This window comes from Pinus tabuliformis, chromosome 8 (genome assembly GCF_031772625.1).
Source record: "Pinus tabuliformis cultivar Carrire ecotype Pingquan chromosome 8, CPIR1, whole genome shotgun sequence".
Lineage (NCBI taxonomy): Eukaryota > Viridiplantae > Streptophyta > Pinopsida > Pinales > Pinaceae > Pinus > Pinus tabuliformis.
Genome location: NC_142294.1, coordinates 488,361,213 through 488,379,148, shown reverse-complemented (window position 1 = coordinate 488,379,148; position 17,936 = coordinate 488,361,213). Strand labels below are relative to the sequence as shown.

The window sequence follows — 17,936 nt, the reverse complement described above, 5'->3', positions numbered from 1 at the left end:
TGGTTCCTGGCAGGATTCCATCAGCAGGTCCAGAAGCAATAGGAAAATGCTTGGCATGATTGCCATATCAAGATGTGCATATTCAAAGAAAATGATCTAGTCTTACTCCAAGATAGCAAGTTCGAGAAATTCCCTGGAAAGTTCTAAATGCATTGGTTGGGGCCCTATGTAGTACAAGAAACTACAAATGGAGGCGCGGTCTATCTTTCCAAGCTTAATGGAGACCCCTTCCCAGGAAGAGTAAATGGCAGTCGCCTGAAGCTCTACATGGGTGGGCCAACCGCCTAACTAATCGCTCGAAGGACAGTCTCACTGCTTTGGCCAGTTGAAAGAGAGTGCGGGACGATAAATTAGTCTGCGGGGAAGCTGCACGACAACTGGGGTGTGCGTAGATTTGGTTTGTCACAAGGGTTGCAGTTGCGTGGAAAAGGTTGTGCTGCTGCATTGACAAGCAAAGAGGTGACCGTTCCTGTCACTATTCATGACAAGATGTCTGAGTTATGGAAAATGGGAGCAGGCGGTGGGTAATTAAGAGACTGGGAATGAGCCAGATATGGAACGATCTACCGTAGACTTAACATGAGGGCACCAGAAAAGGTAAGAGCCAATGAATTTGAATTTCGAAACACTTATAAATCACAGGGGGCATCCATCGAATGAGATGCACTTTTGAGAACCGTAAGCTATTGTGCCTTCCCACCACTATGGAACTATTCATTATCTACGATCAAGGGGTAAGCCTAAGGGTTATGATATGGCCAATGAAGATCCATGACTTTATGAAGATTACGATGTTGACAGTTGTGGGCACCGCACAGAACTTAGCATCGATGGTAGGGGATGTGCCGGAAATGTTTAGACACGAAGAAGAACTGGTTCGGATGCTGTTGCCTCACCCATGCGCTGATCGGAGAACCTTAAAAGATAAGGGAACGACTATAAATACGAAGACAAATGGTGGAATTACAGTTAGAAAATCATCTTTGATGCACCTTGAGGACTGGGATCTCACAGACAACAGCAATGGTCTTGCAAAATTGCAACACAAGTTGCAGCAGATAGTGCGCATAGGCGATACAAAATTGGAAAATGACTGCATTGATATGAGGATTTCCTGTATGCGGCATCCCAGCTAGAGCTAAAATCCTATGAGGGGGTGTTCTGTGTCAACCAAGTAGAGCAGAATGGGCATTATTGGTTGCATGAAGTGGTCGAGACAATGGAGCGGGAACTGGAAGAAGCATTGCAGGAGACAAAGAGGGAGCTGCAGAACGAAGTGTGTCACTCACAGGAAGGTGAACCACGGAGCCTAGGCAACGTGTATCACCACACCGGCGAGTGACTCGGGATGAGTCACAATGATTGTATTGGGGGCCTGTTGGGTAGCAGAGGCCCCACGTAATAGTTTTGGGTCTTAAGGCTTATACGTTAGGATAATAATATTGTAAATCTCCAAAATATGTGGAGCACAAAATGTAATAGGTCGAGTGAAAGGGTTGTCCACCCAAGAAATAATATAGAATAACAGGAAGGAAGTCGGCCTGCCCATGGTATGTAGACCATGGGAATGTATATATAGAGCGAGGCTCTAAGGGTAGAAGGAAGTTCAGATTTTGGATGAATTTGGGTGGTATAGTTGTATAAATATAGTATTTTCTGCGTCTATAAGTCCTAGTCAAGGGTGTTGGTAGATAGATAGGGGCTCTGCAGATGTGTGCACAGAGGCCTGGTAGAGTCCGCAGCTATGTGTGCAGATCCCTGTAGCTTAGTGCATATGGTAGATCTGGTTGTATTGGTGGAAGAGTTGAATAAAGATAAGTTCATTATGAAATATTGTGTTGATTCTAAAATGTTGTGGATTTGGTTAATTTCTGGTTTATATATCTGTTTGATCTATGCACTTATGCTTATGTTCAGAGTTTATGCAAATCTATAAATTTTCTGGGTGCGTTTATTGGTTATCTCTATTAAATGTTTGCTTAAATACTGTGAGAAGTAGATTTGATCTATAACAAACTCAGTATTAATAAGTAGTAAGGATTTGCCTGGTTCCAGATCTACGCGGAAGCAGAGTGGCACGAGGCCACAGAATGGTGCGCGAGTCCTCCAGACCACATCAAGACATCCCAAGGGTGTGGAAACCTTGTTCCAGCACCCTCACTTGCTACCTTGGGTGAGACCTCAGTCTGCACTCCGTGGACCGTTGCCGAAAGGGTCGGTAGCTGCGGGATTTGTTTGTCTAATAACTTTTCTGAACTTGGGTCAGGCCCCAACAAGCCAACATCAAGTCATTGTTGCTACTAAGTGGTAGGTGTCTTCTTGAAGATGCTTCCTTTGTACCTCTACATGGCTTGGTGATGCAGAATCTTCAATAATCTCTAATCTTGGATAATGGTTAAAAATTAGTGTCCCTTTTCTTTCTCTTGATCGATCAACTTGTAAGTTCAGCTACAAGAGAGTCTTTAAGCATGCTTGCCTCCTTATTCTCCTTCTCCATCATCTTGCCATGACATGATAGGGTACTTGTTCCTATAATTCACTCATGATGATATGACATCAATCCGAAAATCCTCTAGTATAAGATGATGCATTCTAATCCACTAACTAAGCCAATAGCAATTGACAGGCTGGGAAGGGGGATTTAATGACTCCGCAGTACACAGTTCTAGCAACTAGTGGAGAAGCTTGAGCTCTGAGACTGCATAGTGCATATCTTAGGTAGGCTTGAATGATATGTGTTGTTTCAAGAGCTAGTGGAGACATGTTGATGGAATGGACACTGGGAGATCCAACTGCATAGTTTTGGGAGTTATGGGAGGTTGGGCTTTTGAATCGTTGTTCATTTCAAGGATTTAGTGGATGAGCTTGAAGCTTGAGGATGTGAAGTGTGTATTTTAATCTGGGCTAGAGTACATTACCGCACAATTCTGTAGGTCAAAGCTAAGACTTGGGCATAGAAACTACGTAGTGCAATAGTCATAGGAGATAGGAATTACGCATTGCGTAGTGCCAAGAAACAAGGTCACAGCTAGAGGGTTATGACTGTGCAGTGTGCAACTCAGAAGGGTCCCTGTGAAGCTAGGTTGCTTGGTTGGGAATTTTTTTTTTTAAATGGCCATGTCTGGGATCAGTGAGATAGGTGATGAACTGTGATGAACATTGACTATGATCACACACTTAGAATAGTTTAACGACATGACAACATAGATAATCTGAATGTATGAAAAAATTATTTCCCTTCGTGAGAAAACTTTACAATAATATATGACAAGTGCGGCACTTAAGATAGACTTTGGGACGATCGTGACGACACTTGTGCGACAATGCTCAGAACTTTATACATGAGTGCGACATATATTTGCATAGTTAGAACAACTCATATAAACAAAGACAGACCTTTGAAAGCATCATAAACAACTTGTAAACGTTGCACGACAACCAAACATGCCAAAATATGACAATTAATCCAACATGCAAAGCAGAACAAAACACTACAGGGAATTTCATGAAATAAGTTCTAAATGTTTGCGATAACAATGTACGAGACCAAGGAAGGCTCTAAAATTGGGTGTAAGCCAATTTTTTGGAAGGGTGTTCTTGTAGCTACAAGAACTCCATCGATCAAGGAACATCAGTCATACCCATGCATTTTTGGGTATAAATGATATATGTAGTTGCATATCCAAGGTTAACCTGGACACCATTATCAAAATGAAACTGGTTATGTCATAACTTTGCAAGTTAAGAATGGAAGAATTTTTTCTATCCTAATCAAGGACCTTTAAAGACCATGCAAACTATGAAGCTACACAAAGTTACGGATAAATGTAACCAGTAGTTTCGGAAGAGCAGGGCCTCTCAATTGTGGTCTACTTATACCTAAATCCATTTCATTCTACCCATGAAAGGAAGGCATGAACATGAGAAAGCCTATGTTGTGGAATACAATAATTCAGATTAGATGGAGCCTAATTTGTATTAAATTTTGATATGGAAATAAGAGGAATGTGAAGGAAAACTAAATCTTTTTTAATCTAAATGATAAAGTTCTTCAATTTCATGCCCTCCAACATCAAAAAGCATTCATGGCTTTGATGATGGCCATGGAATCTCCAACAATTTTAAAGAAGTTGATCATTTCCTCTACAACCAATATCTCTTACATGGTTAGTAGGCTTTTGCCTAGTTATAATAACTTGTCCTAATTCATATGCAAAATTAGATATTATTTTTCTATTGGGATCAAGAATTAATCCTCTCGCTCTTTCCACCCTTACATATTTAAAGAAAATTTAAAATGTATATTTTTTATATTATAAATGTAGTCTACATCTTTTATTAATTTATGATAATAAAAATTGTAAAATTTATAGGTCTTTAATAAATATATATATATAGTTGATGACAAGGCTTGAATCACCAAAGGTCTAAAGATTAAGAATGCCTCTATTCCATACTAATTTGAGTCGATGATATTCCAACTCATTCGTATTTAATATTCTCCTATATGCATGGTGAAGAGAATATAATAGATATGCAGGGTGGAAGAAATATAGAGTTCCTACTCTAGCTGACCTACCTGCTTCGCTCCTTCTATGCTCTCTGCCCTGCTTCACTATCTATCCTTCTTGTTACCGGCCGCCCTTGATGCTTTTGAAGAAGGTAACATGGCGAAAATTTTACCTACCATATAGTGGATATTTCTCTAAACCCTAGAGTTACCGAAAACATATATAAGTTAATATTTTAAAAATATATGTTACATTTCTTTATTAGTTTTTCGTAATGAAATTGTGTCATCATAAAAACATGTAAATAATTTGTTTTAAGATGTATCTCCATTCCCACATACTTTTAAAAAAATTATTCATGTGGGTTTAGTCCAAGTTACATGTTTAAATTTGGTGGGGAGGGGTTGAGGATGAAAGCCATTTCTGAGGAATTAAACTTTCTAAAGGGTGTTTAGTGGGGAGGGCTTGAGGATGGAAGTCACTTTCGGGAATTCAACTTTCCAAAGAGTGTCTAGGTTCAAGCAAGCCTTTGCACAATCTTGATGATAAGCATTCCATTGTGAATGGATTGATCTTCTTCCATTTAATAGAAGGAGGGATCCCTCCCTAAAATCAACCTACTCACAAAAATGATTGAAATTCAAAACATGTATTTACTTAAAGATTAAAAATATGTATAAATAAAAAATTGAAGCTCAATTTCCCCAATTTGAATGTTTTATAAAAAATTTCTTTTTGGGAATCATAAATCTGTTTCTTATTCAAAAATATTTTCATTAAATTTATTTTTCTATTTTAAAATATAATTTAAATAAAGAATAAGATATTATAAAAAAATTATTACTTAAAAAATTATAATTTATTATTTAATTTGAAATAAAAATGGAATTAAAAAATAATCAGAATATGATTAAAAGACTTACACCATAATACATTTCATTTAAAATCAAATAAAAACTTCAAAATTAACTAAATTATAATTTTATTTCAAATTATTATTATTAAGTATAAAAATAATTAATATATCAAAAATATTTATAGATTTAAAAAATGTCACGCAGTGGGACTATTGTCAATAGATTTCAAATACCAATTCGAGAAAACGGAATTGGTGATAGGTTTTGCGTTCATATTACGTGTATTCTCTTACAATATAAGGTATAGGGGACGACCAATAAAACTATTTACAAATCCATTCCAAATATCAAAATTCCAAAAACTAAAATCCATTCCAAATATCAAAATTCCAAAAACTAAACTTGGTGATAAAACTTGCTTTTATATTACTAATACAAAATTTTAACTATAAAAATTCACTTCACTTTATTAGGAAAATAAAAGACTTTTACTCATACCACACGTTCCAAAAATCATCAATCTCAGTAGCTCCTTTTGATCCTCTCTTATCACATTGGAACCACATAAAGAGAAACTGTGACGGGAAAATTTAAATGATTTTAATGTCAGTTTAGTCGAGGTTTGAAGATGTCAGTGTCCACAGGTCTGTACGTAAAGCTACCTACTCAACCGTCTATGAGAGGTTGGTCTCTGCAACGCCGGTCACAGTCCACAGGATAAGTAAGCTACATGAATTTTTTAAAGCCACGGCTTCTAAGAATTGAGGAAAGCTCAAAGCTGTTCCGAATACAGCTCTGTGAAAATGACTCTGAACACAAAATTCAGGGAAATAAAAGTAATCCCATCAAATTGTTGGCAAGCAGTACCAATTTGATCTTCAGTTTTTAAATAAAGTATTCAGACTCTGGTATCGAAGAACGTCATTGATACAGGCCCACTTAATATTATTTTGCCCTTGAATATTATAACTCTTAAACAGTTCAAGTTATAGTATTAATATAGTATTCTATGTTTTTTAATTCATGAAAATACTTAAAATGAATTTTAGAAGGCCACGGTAAAATAGTTCATAATTTTTTCTGGAAAATAATAGAAGTTTTAGTATGTTTTTTATTAAATTAATAAAAAAAAAAATTGAAAATCCAAATTAAAACTATTTAGCTTCAAGATTTTTGGTGCTAAATATATTTTTAGCATAACAAAAACACACTTTAAACACTACGCAATTGATGAATTTTTTCTACAAATTTCCACGAAATTGTGAGAAAATTTACCGTCCAAACAAAGTTTTTCCTTTAAAAACATGTATATTATCAATCAATCATTTAACAAAATTCCTAATGAAAAGTGAGCGACTTCTCTTCTTACATATAATGCAATTGCAGTGGTTGTTCCTCATTTGCCGTAGTTTCCGAGATGTTGTTGCTTAGTGGGATTACGAAGCCTCTCTTACAATTTAGAGGAGTGAGTGATTTCTTGCCGGAAAGAGAATGAGTATCAGTTCCCGAGATGCTTCTGAGATGTTGTAGCTAGCAGAGATCCCACATCTCTCCTACTTGAGTTGCTTCTGAGATGTTGTAGCAAGCAGAGATCTCACATCTCTCATATTATTTGAAGGAGTGAGCGATTTTTGATTGGGTCTAGTAATGTAGGTAAGGTATGTTAAGGTATATTGGTGTATATGCATATAGTTAGTTTTAATTAGCTTTAGTGCGATTCTAGTTATTGCATGTTATGTGAACTTGTATTTAGTTAGTCAACTCAAGTGCTTACATGTGGTGTGTACTTGACTTTAGTTAGTTAGATCGATTGCTTACATGTGGTGTGCACTGTGCAGTTGATTTTAGTTAGTTAACTCTAGTGCCTTGACAGAACATAAAGCATGCTTAGCTTCAACTAGTTTTAATTATCCACAGTGATTACATGTGCAACTAAACTTAACTTAGTTGCTTTATGTACTGACTCTCAAACCAATATTGAATAATCAAATTCATTTTCGATTCCAATTTTATTTTTTTTAATTTCTTGCAAGTTTGTGCAATTATTCTTGAGTTAGATCTGTTTTTGTGCTCTAATATTTTTACATGGTATCAGAGCTGTAGGGGCTTTGAGAAGGTGCATGAACAATATTTTGCAGGTTTGAAGATCAAAGAATTGGAAATTGTTCGGAAATTTGATTTGTAGATTAAAATATTGGAGAACTGCCACAATTGTTGCTATATGAAAGAATTGAGTTTTCAACTTTAACTATTCTTACTCTATATAACTACTTCCAATGGAAGCCAAAGATTTGTTTTCACCACAGAGGAAAAGGATTGTATCGGATAGTTATGAATACAGAAGCTGAACCAAATTCTGCCATTGAAAAATCCAAATACTTCAATAGGATGGATGAGGCTTTTGGTTTTCTATTATTGCCCATATCTCGAGCATTGTGTTTCCATGTGGACACATGTAGTACTCCAAATGAGGTCTAGACAACCTTAGAGAACTTATTTTGAAATCAAGATGAGATGCAGGCTCATATTCTTGAAAATGAGCTAAATTCTTTAGATCCAAACAAATTTGAGAACATTCAAGATTTCTTTATGAAACTAAAATCATTTCCTCTAGAATTGCATGATTGCGGGATCAATAAATCAAACAGGAAGGTTAATTGGAACTTTCTATTTTGTCTAAATTAGGCCTTGAATATGTTGTTCTCATTTCTACTTTTCATACAATTAGACTTGCAACTAGAGATAAATGCAAAATCCCCAAACTTGATGCATTTATTGAGTCTCTCATTCATGAGCACGATAAGCTCATCAGAATGGGTTCATTAAGGTCTCCAAATACACATGCACTTGCCATGCATGAGAAAGGAAAGACCAACTCGAAACCAAATCAACAATCCAAAGGCAAAGGAAAGGCAAGAGATCTTGATCCAAGAAAGGGATAAAATCCAAAACCTCATGATTCTTCCAACTCCAAGGGTAAAAAAGAAAACTCCAAGTCTCCTTATTGTAATAGAGGTTATCATCTTGAATCCTCTTGCATGTAGAAGACTATTGATCTGATGGCAAAGAATCTTAAGCAAAATAATTTTGGTCATCACATTCCAGAAAGTGCTAAGAAGAAGATGAAGGAAAAACCATCAGAAACAAGGGGTAATGGGCATGCTTTGGTTTCCCTTAATTCTACACCACAAGAATGGATCATAGATTTAGGAGCTTCACATCATATGACTTCTTCAAGGAACCATTTTTGTCTCTACATGCATACTAGGGACCTCCTATTGCCATGGGGGACAATTACATAGTTGAAGCAACTCGATAAGGAAGAGTGGAATTCAAAAATGGAAGTTTTGAGAATGTTTTGCATATTCCAAGGATTTCTGTGGATCTTATTTTAGTGTACTAGATGGCACACAAAGACATCGAAATGAAAGTGGAACTTATCCCTAATTCTGTGAACATTTATGTTATGCAAATCAACTTGAAGATTGCATCTGGAAAGGAAAATGATCAATCTTTCCTATATACATTTTCTGATTTTGTTCCTCAACCAGACTTTATTTTGGTACTTACGCATGCAAATGAAGAAATTAGGATTTGGCACGAGAGATTTAGACACTTGAATATCAGATATATGGAGCAACTTAGCAAGCAAGGGATGGTTAAAGGATTGTCGGGCATTGAATTTTGAAATGGTTTTTGTAATGAATGTGCTCTTGGAAAGTGTCCACAAGACAGGTTTGATAAGGGATATGCATGGAGCTCCTCTTCACCTTTGGAGCTTGTACATAGTGATCTCATGGATCCATTTCCAGTAATTTCAATGAGAACAACAAGATATGTGTTGTCAATTATAGATGATTACACAAGATTCACTTTGGTTTACTTCTTGAAACTCAAGTGTGAAGTTTTTCAACATCTAAATATTTTCAAAGGACATGCAGAAAATTAGTTTGGAAAATGCATCAAGATACTATGCACAGATAATGGGAAGGAATATGTCAACAAATATATTCAGAATTTTTGTAATGAAGCAGACATACAGTTGCCACATATAGTTCCTTACACCCCACAACAAAATGTGGTGGCTGAAAGGAAGAAAGAATCTTTGAAAGAGATGGCCAAGTACATGTTGCATGCAAGATCTCTTTCATCAAAATTGTGGGTTGAAGCTATCAATTGTGCCTCATACATACAAAATAGATCACCTAATATATTTGTTACTGGAAAAGCACCTTTTGAGGCTTTGACTAACAAGCAACATGAAGTCAACCATTTCCACATTTTTGGATCTTGAACATGGGCCCGCATTCCTATAGAAAAGAGAAATGCTTTGCAGCCTCATGGTAAGGCATGCATGTTTGTTGGATATTCTAATGAATTTAAAGGGTACATATTGGTTGATATCAAAACTGAAGTGTTATTTATCGAAATGAGAGTAAAGTTTCCCTCTCCATTAATTGATGAGTATGGAAATGATACTTCAGATCAGAATTCTGATCTAGATGAGAATTTTTCTGTGACACTAGTTGGACCACTAGTTGTTGAACATTGAGATCATACTTCCTCATGTTGTTCAGACAATTTTCAACCACTTTCAGCACAAAAATGGCACAACATGAGTGATCTCCTAGATGATCCTACCACTATACCTTAGTTTGAAGAAGATCCATAAGTGCTCTAAGCTATGGAGACATGCATGCCCATGCATGCTTATATGATGCATGCCCATGCATGCTTATATGATGCATGCATTTGATCCACAGACTTATGGAGTAGCAACTAGGCATCCTGAATGGGAAGAAACTATGGATGAGGAATACAACTCTCTCATTAAGAACCAGACTTGGAATCCAGTTCCACTACCTTCCAATCGTAAACTTGTGAGGTTCAAGTGGGTTTATCTGACCAAGAAAGCAGAAGATGGACAATTTAGTTGATATAAAGCATGGTTGGTGGCGAAAGGTTTTCAGCAGGTACATGGTGTTAACTATGATGACACTTTTTCTCTAGTAGAAAAAATGGATTCCATTCGGTGAGCTCTATCCATTATAGCAAGAGGATGGGAGGTGATTCATATGGATTTGGAGAATGCCTTTCTTCACTATGATCTCGAGGAGGAAATCTACATGGAGAAGCCACAGGGATACGTGAAAAATTCATCTTTGGTAAGAAAACTAAATAAGTATCTCTATGGCCTCATGTAGGCACCTAGAGTGTGGTATGAAAAGATGGATTCATATGTGTTATCTCGATATTTTGTATGCTACAAATGTAGAAAATATGTGATAAGTTAACCTAATAATGCAATATTTATCAAAGCAAAATACTATAACCTACTTCTACTATCAATTTGTGGAAGCTTAAAGATCGAGCTGAAAAATATAACCAGAAGAAGAAGAATCAATGCCACAATACACATGAAAATACTTTGGGGAAAGTTTCAGATAAAAACCCCATCTATTTTATTATCATACATGGTGGAAATACATAGGAATTATGCAAAGCCTTAGCTCTCACAGCTAGCCAGCTCTCATTACAATCCTCACAAATGCTCACGGGAAATCTTGGCTTCTCTCCAGCCTTTCTCTCTACCTTCCAAGCTCCTATTTCCTTGCATTGTTCCTTGTGGATGATTGACTTATTACCAAGTGGAAGAATAAGCCTTCAAAACTGCGTAATCCTCAAGGATGAATCCTTGACTGCATGCATCAGTTATCTCCATGAGAAAACACATGCAACTGATAGTACACTATCCTTGAACATTAATTTCAACTAGGTCTTTCTCAGAATAGACATGCATGAGTTTCTAATGAGGGAATCTTCAGTTAACTAGAGTAGCACTAGTTGAGTGCATTAATGCATCAACTCAATGTTAACTCACTATTAGTTCCTCAAACAATTTGGAACTAATTTAACTGGACTTAACTCAGTAAACTGAGTTAACTAATTACAACTCAAATATAACTCAATCTTATTTCCTTAATATAAGGGATAACTCTTGCATGACTTCAGAAAGACTTCTAACTTGAATTTCTCCAACTAATTAATTTAAAATAAATAAATTAATTATTTCCAAGTAGTTGTTAAGATTAAATTTGATTTTAATGCACAATTTAATTCAAGGACAAATTAAATTGGAATATTCTTGTTGCCATATTTCAACACTCCCTCTCAACAGGAAAGGGATTATCTGCCACCCTAATCCTGTCTCTATTGAACTCGAATTTATACTTTGACAATGCCTTTGTCAAAATGTCAGCATCTTGCTCCTCTGTCGAAATATACTACAACAACATGATCCTCATCAACCTGTGAAAATCCATGGCAACTAATCTTGCCTTATGCTTCTCCACACTAGCATCAGTAGCTTTCTTTACCTTGTAAAGCTAATGGGAACTCACAACTAACTTGTTCTCCGGTCTCAGAACCACGTACCAAAAACCATTATGAACTATGGAGTCATACTCCTCCATCATAACATCAACCCAAATCGGCTGTTGCACTACTTCCTCAAAGGAAGATGGGTCGGTCTCAACACATTCCCTAGCAAGGGCCATGTATCTAGTGTACCTCTCAGGTGACCTCCTCTGTCTGTTCTGAGAAGATGGTTCTCCCAAATTCTCTCTCGCATCCTCCAACAATATGTCAGCTTCTCTTTTGCGCTTCCATCCATCTCTAGAACACTATTCTTGAGTGGATGCCTCCACTCATGGAACCTATGAATGCGGCTGCTCCGCATCAGTCTGAGGCTCCTTCTCCTTAGGAACCAAGAGTTCCTCCAAAGCATGTAGTTGGAGATCCCTCTCAAGAGAAACTCGCATGGCCTTTTATTCATAAAACTTGAGATCTCTACGAACCACCTTCCTCCAACTGATAGGAAAGTACACCTGATAGCTTTGAGGTGTATTAGAGTACCCCACAAATATCCCCAACTCTGCTGTCGACTCAAAATTCTTCCATGAATTCTTTGTCACATTGCAATATACCGATGAGCTAAAGATCCTGAAGTGACCCACCTCTGGTCTCTTAGCGGAGAAAGCTTCCTCTGGTTTCTTCATCCCAAGTATGCGATGCGGGCTTCTATTATGCAAATAGACAATTGTTTTCCATGCCTCGGCCCACAAGTGAAGTGGTAGGCCTTGTTCATGCAACATTTCTCATGCTGCCCCTACAATAGTTTGTTCTTCCTCTCGGCCACCGCATTTTGCTGTGGGTTATGAGGTGTCATCAATTATTGTTTAATTCCTTTCGCTACACAGAAGTCCTTAAACACTTGAGAGACATATTCTCCACCATTGTTTCTTCTCAAAGCCCTGATCTTTTTCCCTGACTCTTTCATGACCAAAGCTTTGAACTCACAAAACTTTGTGAAATTTTGGTCCTTCTTCTACATGAAATAAATCCAACATTTACGAGAATAGTGATCAATGAAAATCACATAATACCTTTGCTTCTCTATGGATGCCACCAAGAATGGTCAACACAAATTAGTATGAACTCGCTCTAAGATAGCCTTTGCTCGACTGTCTCGATCATGAAAGGAAGACTTGGTGTACTTTCCCAAGGTATAACCTTTGCATGTGTCAACTTTCTCAACTTTACCTTTGGGAAGTCCTATAGATATCTGATGCGTTATCTTCAAAGCCCCACGATGCAAATGGCCCAACCGCCTGTGCCACAACTCGCTAATGTCTTGGCTTTGCCCCCATTCTGCTTTTGTACTCAATGCTACACAATCATCTACCTCTAGTTCTTAAAGATTCTTCACCCAAATCCCTATCCTCTTGGTCTTACCCATGGCTATGTATCTTAGGAATTCCTTTCCTTTACTGAAGACAACATCATAGCCTTTTTCCTCCAACATCGCGATCGATACCAAGTTCTTCTTCAATCTAGGCACATACATCACATCTGTCAAGGTGAGAGGAGCTCCATGCTCCTTCTGAAAAGCAACTGTGCCCACTCCTGAAGCACTATACCTTCCGTCGTCACCCATCTCTGTGCACATCTTGTGGTCTTTCTCCTACAAGGAACTGAATAAATTTTTATCATCGGTCATGTGGAATGAGGCTCCAATGTCAAGTTACCAGACACAACCCATCATCGATGACACCATGCATGTGATGAGGGTAAAGTCCATTTCGAACTGAGAGGCTAATGCCTCACATTCCGATCCTTCCGAGGATCCCTTATTGGACTACTTCAATGGGAACTTAGTCGCATAATGTCCCATCTTGTGACAATTAAAGCATCTTACTTTAGACATGTCACCCTTCTTCCCTCCATGAGAGGAATTTGATTTGAAATGGGAAGCCTTCCCCTTCCCTTTCCTTGCCTTACTTGCTAAGGCCAGATTTTCTTCATCATCATTAGTGGATGAAGAACCATCTCATGTGCTCCTCTTGATCTCCTCCTGCATAAGGTCCGACCAGAGTCGTTCCCAAATTGACAGCTTCTCCCTTCCAGTCATAGAGTCCTAGTAGCTATTCCAGCTCTATGGAAGGCCAAGGAGAGCGAGGCTCACCATATCATCATCTACAATAGTTATTCCCACACTGCCAAGCTCATCTCTATAGGTGGTGAGCCTGTTTAGTTATGTGGAAATAGTATCTCCCTTCTCCATCTTGATTCTTCAAAACTTATCCTTGAGCGCTAGTTTCCTTTGGTCGGTAGTGTTCTAGTAGAGCTCCTTCAATGTCTTCCACATTGAAAATGGAGTATCCTTCCCATGGAGACTCGAGATAAAATGGTCTCGAACTCCCTCAAGGATGATCCGTCTCACCTTCACCACACACTTCTTCCACTCATCCAACTCTTGTGCATTAGCTGAAGCTGGCTTTTGGATTTCTTGATCAATGAATTCCTTCAAGCCATTGTCTTCTAATACAACCTCCATTCTATCTTTCCATGCTATGTAATTTTAGCTACCTTCCAAGGCATACTCAAGTCTCAAGCCATAGAATGCCATTGGCCAACCTTGAAGTATGATATGAATTCGATTTTCACCTGCAACACCAAACTTCAAACTTCGAAGTCTCTTCTCAATATACTATTTACAACTCTGATACCATGTAGAAAATATGTGATAGGTTAACCTGATAATGCAATATAAATCAAAGCAGAATACTATAACCTACTTCTACTATCAATTTGCGAAAGCTTAAAGATCAAGCTGAACAATATAACCAGAAGAAGAAGAATCAATGGCACAATACACATGAAAATTCTTTGGGGAAAGTCTCAGATAAAAACTCCATCTATTGTATTATCATACATGGTGGAAATACATAGGAGTTATACAAAGCCTTAGATCTCACAGCTAGCCAGCGCTCAGTACAATCCTCATATATGCTCACAGGTAATCTTGGCTTCTCTCGAGCCTTCCTCTCTGCCCTCCAAGCTCCTATTTCCTTGCACTGTTCTTTGTGGATGATTAGCCTATTACCAAGTGGAAAAATAAGCCTTCAAAAGTGTGCAATCCTCAAGGATGAAACCTTGACTACATGCATGAGTTTTCCCTATGAGAAAACACATGCAACTAATAGTACATTCTCCTTGAACATTAATCTCAACTAGGTATTTCTCATAATAGACATGCATGTGTTTATGATGAGGGAATCTTCAGTAACTAGAGTAGCACTGGTTGAGTGCATTAATGCATCAACTGAATGTTAACTCACTATTAGTTCCTCAAACAGTTTGGAACTAATTTAACTGGACTTAACTCAGTAAACTGAGTTAACTAATTACAACTCAATCTTATCTCCTTAATTCAAGGGATAACTCTTGCATGACTTTAGAAAGACTTCTAACTTGAATTTCTCGAACTAATTAATTTAAAATAAACTAATTAATTATTTCCAAGTAACTGTTAAGACTAAATTCCATTTTAATTCACAATTTAATTCAAGGACAAAGTAAATTGGAATATTCTTGTTGCCATATTTCAACAACAAATATGATTCCAATGTTTATTTTTTGAAGAAAATTGACTCCTTGTTGATCATAGTACTCTACGTAGTTGATCTTTTGATATTAGGTAGCTCATCTTCTCCCATTGTTGAGATTAAAATTGCATTGAATAAGTGATTTTCTATGAAAAAAATGGGCTTGCTAAATTTATTCCTTGGACCAGATATCAATCACAGTGGTTCTAGGATTACCATTTCTCAATCAAAGTATGCTAGAGACGTTTTGGAATGATTTCACATGAGTGACTGCAAACGAGTAGCCACACCTTTCGCATCAGGGATAAAGCTTAAGAATGTCAAAGATACACCATTGGTTGATTGCGCATTGTACTGTCATCTTATGGGAAGTCTACTTTATCTCACTCACTACCATCCAGATCTCTCATATGTCATAGGAAAAGTTTCCAAATACATGGAGGAGCCACATGAGTTTCATTGGAAAGTTGCAAAGTGAATCCTTCGATATATCCAGGGGACAATCACCTATTGGATTCATTATGCATAAATTTTTTCTTTGGATCTCATTGGGTTCACAGATTCAGATTGGACTAGCAACAACAATGAACATAATTCCACCTCCGTTTATGTACTTAGTCTGGGATCTAAACCAATTCATTGGTTAAGCAAGAAGCAGGTTGCCAATGCTTTTTCATCTGTAGAGGCCGAGTACAGAGGAGTAGTCAATGCCACTATTAAAACCATTTGGCTACAACATTTCCTATCTATGCTTGGTATTAGTGTCCATTGTCCAACTGTCATCTGGTTTGATAATCAAAGTATGCTAAAGTTTTGTAGAGGTCAAATGCTGCAGTTGCAGAGAAAACATCTTGAGATTCACATGACCTTCATTAGAGAACTAATTCATGATGGGATCATCGATCTTCAGTGCTGTGTGAGTTCCAAGCACGCTGTCGATATCTTCAGTAAGACTTTCACTGAGCAGAAGTTTCTATTTCTGTGACATCCTCTCGGGGTGAACGACACGACTACCTAGTAGTTGTCTTTTCTCTACTTTTTGTATTATATTTTTAGGGGGGATTTTCTTCCCACTTAGTTTTCCCTCTTTCCTCATTTCACACATTGCATAAGGGCACCTAAAATGGCCTTGTTGTCAGAGCTCATTAATTTTATATGTGACACTCACCTAAGTTATGCATAAGAGTGGGTGTTGGTGTACATGGACCTAGTTAGCCTGAATTAAATTCATTTCAGCTCTAGTTATTGAATGTGATGTGCACTTGACTTTAGTTAATTAACTCGAGTGTTTACATGCAGTGTGCACCTGGATTTAGTTAGTTAACTCGAGTGCTTACATGTGGTGTGAGTTTGGCTTTAGTTATTTAACTTTAGTGCTTGCATGTGGTGCATGTGCACATTAATAGAACATAAAGCACACTTAGCTTCAATTATCCATAGTTATTGCATGTACAACTAAGCTTAACTTATTTGTTTTATGTTTTGATTCTCAAACCAATATTGAATAATCAAATTAATTTTCAATTCCAAATTTATTTTTTTAATTTCTTGCAAGTTTGGGCAATTATTCTTCACCTAAATATGTATGTGTGCTCTAATAATTTTAGAAAACAAAACCTTAGTTTTCTTCAAAGAGTCCGCTCTCCAAATCGGTCAAATTGATGACGAAAAGAAAATAACTGCTACTTGGTAGAGAGAGATATCATACGGTATTCCTAGAGTTTCATTTCGGAACTAACTAGTGAAGTGCACTTGTAAATGAGTGATCGGAGAAGAGGTCAAACGGAAAGGTTGGAAAATACTACTGTTAAACTAATTTTCTATTTACTTTTTTATTAGCCTTGTTTTTTCACTTTTTTGTTATAGATTTTTCGGACTATTTTATGTTTGTTAAAATTAATTTTTTGCTCAAATTTTTGGTTTAAAATCTTCACATTTGAGAATTAAGTATAATTTCTTTACTTTACAAGTTTGGTAATTTGTTTAAGTCTCTATGGATTAATTTAAGGTTTTAGAGTGAGACACAAAAACTTGGAAACATAAAATTATACATTATTCTATCCAAAATATTAATTGTGATATCTTATTTTTAGATTAAATATTATTATAGAGCTCTTAATTGTGATATCTTATTCTTAGATAAAATATTATTATAGAACTCTTAGAAAAGGTAAAGAAGTTAATTTTTCATTTTTGTTTCTTATTTTTAATGTTAATGTCACTCATATTACACTCATTTTAAATTACTCCATCAAATATTTTTTATTATATAAACATACCATATTTTAAAAATAAATTATCGAAGTGATGTCTCCATCGAATACTTTTATTATCTAAGCCTATCATTATCTAAGCCTATCATATTTTATTAATAGATTATTTTTCAAAAAAAAAAAAAAAATTACTTTTTTATTTTTATTTTTTTATTTAATTGTAATAAAAATTAAATGATATCATCACTTATTTTGCAAAATTTATCAAAATATATATTGATATATTATATTTTATCTTTGAATTTTAATTTCATTCCTAAATGATAATATCAAACATTCTATATATTATTTTTAAACATTAATATCACTCTTATTAAGCATGCCTAAAAGCTTTCATCAAATGTTTTT

At 36.4% G+C, this 17,936-nt stretch overlaps 1 pseudogene; it reads left to right on the top strand.

The window, feature by feature from the left end:
* Window positions 1-17,936, top strand: part of LOC149236208 (cinnamoyl-CoA reductase 1-like) — a 142,559-nt pseudogene that overhangs the window by 115,523 nt on the left and 9,100 nt on the right.